Source organism: Triticum dicoccoides, chromosome 2B (assembly GCF_002162155.2).
Source record: "Triticum dicoccoides isolate Atlit2015 ecotype Zavitan chromosome 2B, WEW_v2.0, whole genome shotgun sequence".
NCBI lineage: Eukaryota > Viridiplantae > Streptophyta > Magnoliopsida > Poales > Poaceae > Triticum > Triticum dicoccoides.
In genome coordinates, this window is record NC_041383.1 from 117,661,437 (window position 1) to 117,678,095 (window position 16,659).

Here is a 16,659-nt window from a genome sequence, read left to right on the forward strand (position 1 = left end):
AAGTAGTGATCCCACTATTTTGGAGGATGTTGAATCTTATTGTGATGAACATGAAAGTGGATTTGGAAGAGTGTCAACTTTATTTAGTGATGATTCCACTATTTCAGAAGAGGTTCTAATTGATTATGAGAACAAAGTTGCTATCTATGATGATTATTGTAATGACTTGTATGCTATTAGGAATAATGATAACCATGAAACTTGTCATCATGATTTTATTTTTCAATTGGATTATGCCTCACATGATAGTTATTTTGTTGAGTTTGCTCCCACTACTATTGACGAGAAGAATTTTGCTTTTGTGGAGAGTAGTAAATTTTCTATTGTATATCATGAAAATAAAACTTTAGGTGCTGGTTATATTGTTGAATTCATTCATGATGCTACTGAAAATCATTATGAGGGAGGAATATATGCTTGTAGGAATTGCAATAATGTCAAGTTTCCTCTCTATGTGCTTAAAATTTTGATGCTATGCTTGTTTTGCCTTCCTATGCTAGTTGATTATTGTTCCCATAAGTTGTTTGCTCACAAAATACCTATGCATAGGAAGTGGGTTAGACTTAAATGTGCTAGTCATATGCTTCATGATGCTCCCTTATGTTTCAATTCTTATCTTTTATGTGAGCATCATTGCCATCATCATGCCTAGCTAGAAAGGCATTAAAGAAAAGCGCTTGTTGGGAGACAACCCAATATTTACCCTTACTGTTTTTGTGTGTCCACATGTTTTATAGCTTTTGTTTCAATAAAGTGCCAAGTAGAACCTTTGGGAAGACTTGGGTGAAGTTTATGTGATCTTGCTGTGAAAAACAGAAACTTTAGCGCTCACGAGATTAGCTGCCATTTTTTACTGGAGAGTGATTTTAGGTTGATTCTTTTTGCAGATGATTAATAGACAAATTACTCGGGTCCAGAAATTTATTTCATAATTTTTGGGGTTCCAGAAGTATACGTTTTATACAGACTGTTCTGTTTTTGACAGATTCTGTTTTCTATGTGTTGTTTGCTTATTTTGATGCATCTATGGCTAGTATTAAGTGGTATGAACCATAGGTAAGTTGGAGTACAGTAGATATTACACCAATATGAATTTAGAATGAGTTCATTACAGTACCTAAGTGGTGGTTTTATTTTCTTATACTAACGGAGCTTACGAGTTTTGTTTTGAGTTTTGTGTGGTTGAAGTTTTCAAGTTTTGGGTAAAGATTCGATGGACTATGGAATAAGGAGTGGCCAAAGCCTAAGCTTGAGGATGCCCAAGGAAGACCAAGGTAATATTTAAGGACAACCAAGAGCCTAAGCTTGGGGATGCCCCGGAAGGCATCCCCTCTTTCGTCTTCGTTCATCAGTAACTTTACTTGGAGCTATATTTTTATTCACCACATGATATGTGTTTTGCTTGGAGCGTCAATTTCTTTTGTTAGTTTTTGCTTGCTGTTAGAATAATGTTTTGCATCTTTAGTTTCAATAAAAGTGTCAAGGATAGCCTTTGCCATGCTTATTTTGCTAGTATACATGTTGCTGTTTGAAAACAGAAAGTTTACCGCTGTTGCAAAAATTCCCTAAAAAAGTCAGAGAATGGTGTAACATTGAATATTTTTGCATATTAATCTCTGATAAATGTATTACAGTGGGAATTTTAGTTCATAATTTTTGGAGTCAGGGAAGTATTGATACTCTTGCATTCTTTACAGACTGTACTGTTTTGGCAGATTGCTGTTATGTGTGCATTGTTTGCATATGTTTGCTTGTTTAATGATTCTATTTGAGGATAGGAGTATTAAATATGCAGAGGCATTTAGTATGCAATGTTGAATAATAATTTTAGTGATTTGTTACAGTAGAAAATGATAAGGTTTTGCATTGGTTTATACTAACCTATCTCACGAGTTCTTGTTGAGTTTGTTGTGAATGAAGCTTTTGATAAAAAGAGAAACCGTGATATGAGAGGAATTAAGGAGACATAAAAGCTCAAGCTTGGGGATACACAAGGCACCCCAAGATAATGTCTCAAGAAGTATCAAGCATCTAAGCTTGGGGATGCCCCGGTAGGCATCCCACCTTTCCTCTTCAACAACTATTGGTTAGTATCGGTTGAGCCTAAGTTTTTGCTTCTTCACATGAGTTGTGCTATCCTTGCAATGTCATTTTATTTTGTTTTGCTTGATGATTGAATACAATACCAAGATCTGAAATTCTTTAATGAGAGAGAGTCTTCACATAGTTATATAATTATTTAGCTACTCATTGATCTTCACTTATATCTTTTTGGAGTAGTTTTTCATTTACTCGTGTGCTTCACTTATATCCTATGAGCAAATGGTGGAATGAGTAGAGTGTCATAAATCTGAAATTATATATGTTTCATTTGCTTATGCCATGGGGAGTAATGACTTTACATCTAAGAAGTAGAGGTTGTTAATTTATTGACGGTTAGCAAGCATCTTATTGGTCATTTGAACAATTCATAAAAGATTATTGAAGGAAGAGAGATTTCACATATAAATATATTATCACAGACATCTTTTATAATTGTGAGCACTTATTAAGTATGACATGATAAAGAGTAAATGTTGGACAAGGAAGACAACGTAATGGGTTATGTTTTCTCACATCTCAGTTAAAGTATATTGTCATGGATCATTCAAACATGTTGAGCTTGCCTTTCCCCCTCATGCTAGCCAAAAATTCCTAGCACCAAGTAGAGATACTACTTGTGCTTCCAAATATCCTTAAACCCAGTTTTGCCATGAGAGTCCACCATACCTACCTATGGATTGAGTAAGATCCTTCAAGTAAGTTGTCATCGGAGCAAGCAATAAAAAAATGCTCTCTAAATATGCATGACTTATTAGTACGGAGAAAATAAGCTTTGTACAAACTTGTTATGGAAGCAAGAAAAGCGACGGACTGCATAATAAAGGTCCATATACAAGGGGCAATATAAAGTGACGTTCTTTCGCATTAAGATTTTGTGTATCCAACCCTAAAAGCGCATGACAACCTTTGCTTCCCTCTGCGAAGGGCCTATCTTTTACTTTATGTCTTTTACTTTTATGCAAGAGTCAAGGTGATCTTCACCTTTCCCTTTTTCATTTTATCCTTTGGCAAGCACTTTGTGTTAGGGTGATCCTGATATATATATATCCAATTGGATGTACGTTAGCATGAACTATTATTGTTGACATCACCCAAAGGTGAATACGTTTGGAGGCAACATTATAAGCCCCAATCTTTCCTTGTGTCTGATTAAAACTTCATAACCACAAGTATTGCGTGAGTGTTAGCAATTGTAGAAGACTATATGATAGTTGAGTATGTGAAGTTTGCTAAATCAAAGCTCTGACATAGACTCTTCCTGAAAGTAAGATGAATTGCAATTGTTTTGATGACTAAGAATGAAGTTTGCTAGCTTTTAAGAAAGTTTATGGTCTATGCTTTGACATGTGAATTGCTTGTTACTTGATTATGAAAAGTTTTATGAGATGAACTATTGTTATGACATATAATGATGCTAGTAAAGGTGATTGGAATTATCATTGATCAAACTTGTGCACCTTCTAGCATTCACACTTCATAAATTCTTTCTTTTATCATTTACCTACTCGAGGATGAGTAGGAATTAAGCTAGGGATGCTGATACATCTCCAACGTATCTATAATTTATGAAGCATTCATGCTATTTTATTATCTATTTTGAATGATTACGGGCTTTATTATACACTTTTATATTACTTTTGGGACTAACCTATTAACCGAAGGCCCAGCCCATACTGTTGTTTTATTGCCTGTTTCAGTATTTCGAAGAAAAGGAATATCAAACGGAGTCCAAACAGAATGAAACCTTCGGCATCGTGATTTTTTGGAAGAATATCATCCTGGAGGCTTGGATATCAAGTCAGAAGACCCTCGACGAGCCCAAGAGATAGGGGGCACCCCCCCTACAGGGCGTGGCCCCCTGTCTCGTGGGCCCCTCGAGCACCTCCCGGGGGGCGCGCCCCCTGTCTCGTGGGCCTCTCGAGCACCTCCCGACCAACTTCTTTCGCCTATATATTCCCCCGTACCCTAAAAACATCGAATATCAAGATAGATCGGGAGTTCCACCGTCGCAAGCCTCTGTAGCCACCAAAAACCTCTCGGGAGCCCTTCCCGGCACCCTGCCGGAGGGGGAACCCATCACCGGTGGCCCTCTTCTGTTGGAAATATGCCCTAGAGGCAATAATAAAATGATTATTATTATATTTCCTTGTTCATGATAATTGTCTATCATTCATGCTATAATTGTGTTATCCGGAAATCGTAATACATGTGTGAATGCATAGACCACAACATGTCCCTAGTGAACCTCTACTTGACTAGCTCGTTGATCAACAGATAGTCATGGTTTCCTCACTATGGACATTGGATGTCATTGATAACGGGATCACATCATTAGGAGAATGATGTGATGGACAAGACCCAATCCTAAGCATAGCACAAGATCGTGTAGTTCGTTTGCTAGAGCTTTTCCAATGTCAAGTATCATTTCCTTAGACCATGAGATCGTGTAACTCCCGGATGCCGTAGGAGTGCTTTGGGTATATCAAACGTCACAACATAACTGGGTGACTATAAAGGTATACTACAGGTATCCCCGAAAGTATCTGTTGGGTTGACACGGATCGAGACTGGAATTTGTCACTCCGTATGACGGAGAGGTGTCTCTGGGCCCACTCGGTAATGCATCATCATAATGAGCTCAATGTGACTAAGTGTTTGGTCACGGGATCATGCATTATGGTACGAGTAAAGTGACTTGCTGGTAACGAGATTGAACGAGGTATTGGGATACCGACGATCGAATCTTGGGCAAGTAACGTACCGATTGACAAAGGGAATTGTATACGGGATTACTTGAATCCTCGAAATCGTGGTTCATCCGACGAGATCATCAAGGAGCATGTGGGAGCCAACATGGGTATCCAGATCCCGTTGTTGGTTATTGACCGAAGAGTCGTCTCAGTCATGTCTGCGTGTCTCCCGAACCCGTAGGGTCTACACACTTAAGGTTCGGTGACGCTAGGGTTGTAGGGATATTAGTATCCGGTAACCCGAAAGTTGTTCGGAGTCTCGGATGAGATACCGGACGTTGCGAGGAGTTCCGGAATGGTACAGAGGTGAAGAATTGTATATAGGAAGTCCAGTTTCGGCCACCGGGAAAGTTTCGGGGTCACCGGTATTGTACCGGGACCACCGGAAGGGTCCCGGGGGTCCACCGGGTGGGGCCACCTATCCCGGAGGGCCCCATGGGCTGAAGTGGGAGGGGAACCAGCCCCTGGTGGGCTGGTGCGCCCCCCTTGGGCCTCCCCTGCGCCTAGGGTTGTAAACCCTAGGGGTGGGGGCGCCCCACTTGACTTGGGGGGCAAGTCCCCCCCCTAGGCCGCCGCCCCCATTGAGATGGGATCTCTAAGGGGCCGGCGCACCCCCTAGTCCCCCTATATAAAGAGGGGGAGGGAGGGAAGCCGCACCCTAGTCCCTGGCGCCTCCCTCTCCCCTCGTAACACCTCTCCCTCTCGCTGAGCTTGGCAAAGCCCTGCCGAGATCGCCGCTACTTCCACCACCACGCCGTCGTGCTGCTGGATCTGCATCAACCTCTCCCTCCCCCTTGCTGGATCAAGAAGGAGGAGACGTCTTCCCCAACCGCACGTGTGTTGAACGCGGAGGTGCCGTCCATTCGGCGCTAGGATCATCGGTGATTTGGATCACGACGAGTACGACTCCCTCAACCCCGTTCTCTTGAATGCTTCCGCTCGCGATCTACAAGGGTATGTAGATGCACTCCTCTCTCTCGTTGCTAGATGACTCCATAGATTGATCTTGGTGAAGCATAGAAAAAATTTATTTTCTGCAACGTTCCCCAACAGTGGTATCAGAGCTAGGTCTATGCGTAGTTTCTTTGCACGAGTAGAACAAAAAATTGTTGTGGGTGTAGATGTTGTCAATTTTCTTGCCACTACTAGTCTTATCTTGTTTCGCTGCATCGTGGGATGAAGCGGCCCGGACTGACCTTACACATACGCTTACGTGAGATAGGTCCCACCGACTGACATGCACTAGTTGCATAAGGTGGCTAGCGGGTGTCTGTCTCTCCCACTTTAGTTGGATCGGATTCGATGAAAAGGGTCCTTATGAAGGGTAAATAGAAATTGGCATATCACGTTGTGGCTTTTACGTAGGTAAGAAACGTTCTTGCTAGAACCCTATTGCAGCCACGTGAAAATATGCAACAACAATTAGAGGACGTCTAACTTGTTTTTTGAAGCATATGCCTTGTGATGTGATATGGCCAAAAGGTTGTGATGAATGATATATATGTGATGTATGATATCATGTTCTTGTAATAGGAATCACGACTTGCATGTCGATGAGTATGACAACCGGCAGGAGCCATAGGAGTTGTCTTAATTATTGTATGACCTGCGTGTCAATGAATAAACGCCATGTAATTACTTTACTTTATTGCTAAACCGTTAGCCATAGTACTAGAAGTAATAGTTGGCGAACAACTTCATGGAGACACGATGATGGAGATCATGATGATGGAGATCATGATGATGGAGATCATGGTGTCATGCCGGTGACGAAGATGATCATGGCGCCCCGAAGATGGAGATCAAAGGAGCAATATGATATTGGCCATATCATGTCACTATTTGATTGCGTGTGATGTTTATCATGTTTTTGCATCTTATTTGCTTAGAACGACGGTAGTAAATAAGATGATCCCTCATAATAATTTCAAGAAAGTGTTCCCCCTAACTGTGCGCCGTTGCGAAAGTTCGTTGTTTCGAAGCACCACGTGATGATCGGGTGTGATAGATTCCAACGTCCACATACAGCGGGTGTAAGACAGATTTACACATGCAAAACACTTAGGTTGACTTGACGAGCCTAGCATGTACAGACATGGCCTCAGAACACAAGAGACCGAAAGGTCGAACATGAGTCATATGGAGATACGATCAACATGGAGATGTTCACCGATGATGACTAGTCCGTCTCACGTGATGATCGGACACGGTCTAGTTGAGTCGGATCATGTATCACTTAGATGACTAGAGGGATGTCTAATCTAAGTGGGAGTTCATTAAATAATTTGATTAGATGAACTTAATTATCATGAACTTAGTCTAAAAACCTTTGCAAAATGTCTTGTAGATCAAATGGCCAATGCTCATGTCAACCTCAACTTCAACACGTTCCTAGAGAAAACCAAGCTGAAAGATGATGGCAGCAACTATACGGACTGGGTCCGGAACCTGAGGATCATCCTCATAGCTGCCAAGAAAGCATATGTACTAGAAGCACCGCTAGGTGACGCACCCATCCCAGAGAACCAAGACGTTATGAATGCTTGGCAGTCACGTGTTGATGATTACTCCCTCGTTCAGTGCGGCATGCTTTACAGCTTAGAACCGGGGCCCCAAAAGCGTTTTGAGCAACACGGAGCATATGAGATGTTCGAAGAGCTGAAAATGGTTTTCCAAGCTCATGCCGGGTCGAGAGATATGAAGTCTACGACAAGTTCTACAGTTTTAAGATGGAGGAAAATAGTTCTGTTAGTGAGCACATACTCAAAATGTCTGGGTTGCACAACCGCCTGTCTCAGCTGGACATTAACCTCTCGGACGAGGCGGTCATTGACAGAATCCTTCAGTCGCTCCCACCTAGCTACAAGAGCTTTGTGATGAACTACAATATGCAGGGGGTGGTGAAAACTATTCCTGAAGTATTTTCAATGCTGAAATCAACGGAGGTGGAAATCAAAAAGGAACATCAAGTGTTGATGGTCAATAAAACCACTAAGTTCAAGAAAGGCAAGGGTAAGAAGAACTTCAAGAAGACGGCAAGGGAGTTGCCGCGCCCGGTAAGCCAGTTGCCGGGAAGAGGTCAAAGAATGGACCCAAACCTGAGACTGAGTGCTTTTATTGTAAGGGAAGCGGACACTGGAAGCGGAACTGCCCCAAATACTTAGTGGACAAGAAGGCCGGCAACACTAAAGGTATATGTGATATACATGTAATTGATGTGTACCTTACCAGTACTCGTAGTAGCTCCTGGGTATTTGATACCGGTGCGGTTGCTCATATTTGTAACTCAAAACAGGAGCTGCGGAATAAGCGGAGACTGGCGAAGGACGAGGTGACGATGCGCGTCGGGAATGGTTCCAAGGTCGATGTGATCGCCGTCGGCACGCTACCTCTACATTTACCTATGGGATTAGTTTTAAACCTCAATAATTGTTATTTAGTGCCAGCTTTGAGCATGAACATTGTATCTGGATCTCGTTTAATATGAGATGGCTACTCATTTAAATCCGAGAATAATGGTTGTTCTATTTATATGAGAGATATGTTTTATGGTCATGCCCCGCTGGTCAATGGTTTATTCTTAATGAATCTCGAACGTGATGTTACACATATTCATAATGTGAATACCAAAAGATGTAAAGTTGATAACGATAGTCCCACATACTTGTGGCACTGCCGCCTTGGTCACATTGGTGTCAAGCGCATGAAGAAGCTCCATGCTGATGGACTTTTAGAGTCTCTCGATTACGAATCATTTGACACATGTGAACCGTGCCTCATGGGCAAAATGACCAAGACTCCATTCTCCGGAACAATGGAGCGAGCAACCAACTTATTTGAAATCATACATACTGATGTGTGCGGTCCAATGAGCGTTGAGGCTCGCGGAGGCTATCATTATGTTCTCACTCTCACTGATGACTTGAGTAGATATGGATATGTCTACTTGATGAAACACAAGTCTGAGACCTTTGAAAAGTTCAAGGAATTTCAGAATGAGGTAGAGAATCAACGTGACCGAAAGATAAAATTCTTACGATCAGATCGTGGGGGAGAATATTTAAGTCACGACTTTGGTACGCACTTAAGGAAATGTGGAATCGTTTCACAACTCATGCCGCCTAGAACACCTCAGCGTAACAGTGTGTCCGAACGTCGAAATCGCACTCTATTGGATATGGTGCGATCTATGATGTCACTCACTGATTTACCGCTATCATTTTGGGGATACGCTCTAGAGACAGCCGTCTAAATCCTTTGAGATGACACCGTATGAATTATGGTTCGGGAAGAAACCTAAGCTGTCGTTTCTAAAAGTTTGGGGATGCGATGATTATGTCAAGAAACTTCAACCTGAAAAGCTCGAACCTAAGTCGAAAAAATACGTCTTCATAGGATACCCTAAGGAAACCATTGGGTATACCTTCTACCTCAGATCCGAAGGCAAGATCTTTGTTGCCAAGAACGGGTTCTTTCTGGAGAAAGAGTTTCTCTCGAAAGAATTAAGTGGGAGGAAAGTGGAACTTGATGAAGTACTACCTCTTGAACCAGAAAGTAGCGCAGCTCAGGAAGATGTTCCTGTGGTGCCTGCACCGACTAGAGAGGAAACTAATGATGATGATCAAGGTACTTCGGATCAAGTTACTACTGAACTTCGTAGGTCCACGAGGACACGTTCCACACCAGAGTGGTATGGCAACCCTGTCCTGGAAATCATGTTGTTAGACAATGATGAACCTTCGAACTATGAAGAAGCAATGGCGAGAACAGATTCCAACAAATGGCTTGAAGCCATGCAATCCGAGATAGGATCCATGTATGAAAACAAAGTATGGACTTTGACAGACTTGCCCGATGATCGGCGAGCGATGGAAAACAAATGGATCTTTAAGAAGAAGACGGACGCGGATGGTAATGTTACCATCTATAAAGCTCGACTTGTCGCTAAGGGTTATCGACAAGTTCAAGGGGTTGACTACGATGAGACTTTCTCTCCCGTAGCGAAGCTGAAGTCCGTCCGAATCATGTTAGCAATTGCCGCATACTATGATTATGAGATATGGCAAATGGACGTCAAAATGGCATTCCTTAATGGCTATCTTAAGGAAGAACTGTATATGATGCAGCCGGAAGGTTTTGTCGATCCTGAGAATGCTAACAAGGTATGCAAACTCCAGTGATCCATTTATGGGCTGGTGTAAGCACCTCGGAGTTGGAGCATTCGCTTTGATGAGATTATCAAAGCATTTGGGTTTATGCAGACTTATGGAAAAGCCTGCATTTACAAGAAAGTGAGTGGGATCTCTGTAGCATTTCTCATATTATATGTAGATGACATACTTTTGATGGGAAATGATATAGAACTTTGGATAGCATTAAGGCCTACTTGAATAAGTGTTTTCCAATGAAGGACTTTGGAGAAGCTGCTTACATATTAGGCATCAAGATCTATAGGGATAGATCGAGACGCCTCATAGGTCTTTCACAAAGCACATACCTTGATAAGATATTGAAGAAGTTCAATACGGATCAGTCATAGAAGGGGTTCTTGCCTGTGTTGCAAGGTGTGAAATTGAGCTCGGCTCAATGCCCGACCACGGCAGAAGATAGAGAAAAGATGAGTGTCATCCCCTATGCCTCGGCTATAGGGTCTATTATGTATGTCATGTTGTGTACCAGACCTGATGTAAACCTTGCCGTAAGTTTGGTAGGAAGGTACCAAAGTAATACCGGCATGGAACACTGGACAGCGGTCAAGAATATCCTGGAGTACCTGAAAAGGACTAAGGATATGTTTCTCGTTTATGGAGGTGACGAAGAGCTCGTCGTAAAGGGTTACGTCGATGCTAGCTTCGACACATATCTGGATGACTCTAAGTCACAAACCGGATACGTGTATATTTTGAATGGAGGGGCAGTAAGTTGGTGCAGTTGCAAGCAAAGCATCGTGGCGGGATCTACATGTGAAGCGGGGTACATGGCATCCTTGGAGGCAGCGCATGAAGCAATCTGGATGAAGGAGTTCATCACCGACCTAGGAGTCATACCCAATGCGTCGGGGCCAATCACTCTCTTCTGTGACAACACTGGGGCTATTGCCCTTGCCAAGGAGCCCAGGTTTCACAAGAAGACCAGGCACATCAAGCGTCGCTTCAACTCCATTCGTGAAAATGTTCAAGATGGAGACATAGATATTTGCAAAGTGCATATGGATCTGAATGTCGCAGATCCGTTGACTAAACCTCTTCCGCGAGCAAAACATGATCAACACCAGAACTCTATGGGTGTTCTATTCATCACAATGTAACTAGATTATTGACTCTAGTGCAAGTGGGAGACTGTTGGAAATATGCCCTAGAGGCAATAATAAAATGATTATTATTATATTTCCTTGTTCATGATAATTTTCTATCATTCATGCTATAATTGTGTTATCCAAAAATCGTAATACATGTGTGAATGCATAGACCACAACATGTCCCTAGTGAGCCTCTAGTTGACTAGCTCATTGATCAACAGATAGTCATGGTTTCCTGACTATGGACATTGGATGTCATTGATAGCGGGATCACATCATTAGGAGAATGATGTGATGGACAAGACCCAATCCTAAGCATAGCACAAGATCGTGTAGTTCGTTTGCTAGAGATTTTCCGATGTCAAGTATCATTTCCTTAGACCATGAGATCGTGTAACTCCCGGATGCCGTAGGAGTGCTTTGGGTATACCAAACGTCACAACGTAACTGGGTGACTATAAAGGTATACTACAGGTATCCCCGAAAGTATCTGTTGGGTTGACACGGATCGAGACTGGAATTTGTCACTCCGTATGACAGAGAGGTATCTCTGGGCCCAATCAGTAATGCACCATCATAATGAGCTCAATGTGACTAAGTGTTTGGTCACGGGATCATGCATTACGGTACGAGTAAAGTGACTTGCCGGTAACGAGATTGAACGAGGTATTGGGATATCGACGATCGAATCTCGGCCAAGTAACGTACCGATTGACAAAGGGAATTGTATACGGGATTACTTGAATCCTCGACATCGTGGTTCATCCGATGAGATCATTGAGGACCATTTGGGAGCCAACATGGGTATCCAGATCCCGATGTTGGTTATTGACCGGAGAGTCATCTCGGTCATGTCTGCGTGTCTCTCGAACCCGTAGGGTCTACACACTTAAGGTTCGGTGACGCTAGGGTTGTGGGGATATTAGTATGCGGTAACCAGAAAGTTGTTTGGAGTCCCGGATGAGATCTCGGACATCATGAGGAGTTCCGGAATGGTCCAGGCGTGAAGAATTGTATATAGGAAGTCCAGTTTAGGGGTCACCGGTACTATACCGGGACCACCGGAAGGGTCCCGGGGGTCCACCGGGTGGGGCCACCTATCCCGGAGGGCCCCATGGGTTCAAGTGGGAGAGGAACCAGCCCCTGGTGGGCTGGTGCGCCCCCCTTGGGCCTCCCCTGCGCCTAGGGTTGGAAACCCTAGGGGTGGGGGCGTCCCACTTGACTTGGGGGGCAAGTCCCCCCCCCCTAGGCCGCCGCCCCCCCTTGAGATGGAATCTCTAAGGGGCCGGTGCACCCCCTAGGCCCCCTATATAAAGAGGGGGGAGGGAGGGCAGCCGCACCCTAGTCCCTGGCGCCTCCCTCTCCCCTCGTAACACCTCTCCCTCTCGCTGAGCTTGGCGAACCCCTGCCGAGATCGCCGCTACTTCCACCACCACGCCGTCGTGCTGCTGGATCTCCATCAACCTCTCCCTCCCCCTTGCTGGATCAAGAAGGAGGAGATGTCTTCCCCAACCGCATGTGTGTTTAACACGGAGGTGCCGTCCATTCGGCGCTAGGATCATCGGTGATTTGGATCACGACAAGTACGACTCCCTCAACCCCGTTCTCTTGAACGCTTCCGCTCGCGATCTACAAGGGTATGTAGATGCACTCCTCTCTCTCGTTGCTAGATGACTCCATAGATTGATCTTGGTGAACCGTAGAAAATTTCTATTTTCTGCAACGTTCCCCAACATCTTCATCATCCAGGCGCTCTCCATGACGAGGAGGGAGTAGTTCACCCTCGGGGCTGAGGGTATGTACCAGTAGCTATGTGTTTGATCTCTCTCACTCGTGTTCTCTCTCGTGTTCCCTCTATGGCACGATCTTGAGTTATCCCGATCTTTGCTATTGTAGTTGGATCTTATGATGTTTCTCCCCCTCTACTCTCTTGTGATGAATTGAGTTTCCCCTTTGAAGTTATCTTATCGGATTGAGTCTTTTATGAGAGCACTTGATGTATGTCTTGTCGTGCTTATCTGTGGTGACAATGGGATATCATGTGCCTCTTGATGTATGTTTTGGTGACCAACTTGCGGGTTCCGTCCATGAACCTATGCATAGGGGTTGGCACACGTTCTTGACTCTCTGGTAGAAACTTTGGGGCACTCTTTGAAGTACTTTTATGTTGGTTGGATGAATCTGAGATTGTGTGATTCATATCGTATAATCATGCCCACGGATACTTGAGGTGACAATGGAGTATCTAGGTGACATTAGGGTTTTGGTTGATTTGTGTCTTAAGGTGTTATTCTAGTACGAACTCTTGCATAGATTGATCCGAAAGAATAACTTTGAGGTGGTTTCGTACCCTACCATAATCTCTACGTTTGTTCTCTGCTATTAGTGGCTTTGGAGTGACTCTTTGTTGCATGTTGAGGGCTTGTTATATGATCTATCTATGTTATTATTGTTGAGAGAACTTGCACTAGTGAAAGTATGAACCCTAAGCCTTGTTTCCTATCATTGCAATACCGTTTACGCTCACTTCTACCACTTGTTACCTTGTTGTTTTTATTATTTCAGATTACAAAAACCTATATCTACCATCCATATTGCACTTGTATCACTATCTCTTCGCCGAACTAGTGCACCTATACAATTTACCATTGTATTGGGTGTGTTGGGGACACAAGAGACTCTTTGTTATTTGGTTGCAGGGTTGTTTGAGAGAGACCATCTTCATCCTACGCCTCCTATGGATTGGTAAACCTTAGGTCATCCACTTGAGGGAAATTTGCTACTGTCCTACAAACCTGTGCACTGTGCACTTGCAGGCCCAACAACGTCTACAAGAAGAAGGTTGTGTAGTAGACATCAGGCCGCGGCGGCGGGAGGCGGCGCGAGTACAGGTCGCGGCTCGGGAGTAGCTGCGGGCGGCAGCGCGGGCGTGTCCGGCGGCGGGCGGACACGTCCGGCGGCTGAGAGGGAGAGAGGCTAGGGTTTAGACCTGGGATTTCGGGGGAGAGGGCATATTTATAGGTAGAGGGAGCTAGGAGTGTCCAAATGAGGAACGGTTTTCTCCCACACAATTGTTATCGAACGACCGAGAGCATGGAGGGGGTTTGGATGGGCTCACGGGCTGTGGTGAAGAGGGGCTGGGCTGCAAAGAAAGAGGGGTTTCGGGCTACGTGGTTAACCGTTGGGGCATCAAACGACCTCCAAATGGAATGAAATTTGACGGGCGGTCTACCGGTGATATACCAAGGCCACTCGGCAAACCTCGGTCCATTCCGAGAACGTTCTTCTCCCACTCACGAAACAGGATCTGAGAGGGGCGACGGGCGCGTGCGAGTGTGTATGTGCTCAGAACGGACAACGGAGAGAACAGGCGGAACCCGAACGAATGCAAGTTTTGAAAAACATGCAGATGAAATGCAGATGATGACATGGCAAAATGCAACACGCAAGCAAATGACATGGCAACAACAACGAATAACTGGAAGACACCTGGCGCATCGAATCTGGGGCGTTACAACTCTCCTCCACTAACAAGAGATCTTGTCCCGAGATCTTAGGAACGAGACGGAAGAGAAAGAGGAAGAGGTGAAGTAAGAATGCAAGAGAAAAGATGAATCAAGTCGAGAGCACTCGGGTAGAAAAGATGAACGGCGAATATGACGAGAATCAAATGCTCATGGAAACAAGATAGACTCTAAGAATACTCTGGTTAGAACAAGATAGAAAAGGAATGAATAAAAGAATTTCGGCAACACTCCAACTGAAAATGGAAGGATTAGAACATGAACTTCACCCAATGAGACGACACTTGACGAGATGAACCATGCAATGCCTCCGGAAGAATTGAAATAATGGAATGAGAAGAACTTAGTAGGAGGGATTGAACAGAGTTGTTGAGTAAATCAACAACGAAAAGACCAGGCTTGTTGTGGACTTATCAAAAACAACTCAAAACTTGAGGTGAAATTATACCACAACCGATGTCTGAATAGCTGAGAAGAACAAAGAAATGCAAAACTCCACTTCAAAAGAATACGGAGAATTAATTGTACTTCGAGACGCAAGAAGAAAAGATACTTGAACTCCACCGACAAGAATCTTGATGAACACTTGAAAGAATGAATTAAATCATGAAGAACCACCATGAAGAACTCCGGTAACAAAAGGATGACGAGATAGAATGAAGGATGAAGGAATAAGATTAAAGCTTGTGATGATTTAGATGGAGGTTCCGACAAAATAGCCGAGAAAAATTTGAACTCCGGAAAAGAAAAGATGAAAAACTTGGAACTAGAATTTATTCATCAAGAACAAACTCCGAAGGAAGGGATTAATCACTTGGATGAAATAAGAATAAGATTTATTGTATGCTTGTCCTTCATCAAATTTAATTGATGACAACCGAATTTTGCATACTACTTATTCTTGTTGAAAAGGATTAAGGAGGGTATAGCACAAAACTTGAGAAAGTCTTCATGAACCACCGGTAGGGTTGGAAAGACGAATGAATTAATATGATAATCAAAGGAAAGGAATCTGAAGAAACCACCGTAAGAATTCGAAAATGAATGATGAAAGAGAATGAATCACTGGGGAGAATTAGAAGAACAAATATGCTTGAGGAGGATTTAGATACAAGAGAACTGGAAGAACTCGAGCTGATAAAGAACATTTGAACGAAGAGCCGGGATAAATATAGAACGATAACTGGAATGATGGCCTCCGGTGAAAAGAAATGGAAAAACAACTCCTGACATACTCTGAATGGTTAAGAAAAGAATATTTGACAAATGGAATAATTTGAGAGGATAATATGAAGCTAGAACGGGCAAGATTTAGAGGAAAAACTCTTCTTTGATCTTCAAATGTTGAGAAAGATGACGAGGAACACCATCAAAATTACTGAGATACTCCGGGAGAATGAAAAAGAGGAAGGGTAAACCAAAGATGAAAAGAATTTGAAAGCAATCCTGGAGAAGGCATGTGACTAATGGAATCCATTCTTATGTCAAACTCTGAAAAGAATTTGGGAATAGCTCCAGAATAATTAGAAGAGTCAGGTAAGATCCTGGGAAAAGACCTGTGGGTTAGGGCCCACTAAAAGAAAAACACCGTTGAAAAGGGATGTTGAACAGATAGATGATGCACCAGAACAATTGAAATATTTGAATGAGGTGACAACCTCGAATTAATTGGAACACAGACGAATCTCCTAAGATGTCTAGAGCACAGCGGAATGATAAACTGGCGAGAGGCGAATGAGCAGGGAAAACACTTGAGCCGAGGGAAAGAATATAATCACTACCAAAAAACTTGAACTGAGTCCACCGGAGAAGAAAAAGAGATGAAGAATGTCGAACTAAAGAGAATTCACCGGTTGAAATAATTGAGGGAAGACTGAAGAGGCTCCACACGAATGAAATTGATGCTTGAAACAGACTCAGGCTCTGGCAAGAAGAGGGTGGGAGGGCGGGAAAACAAAGGCAACTTGGAAGGGGAAAAACCGAT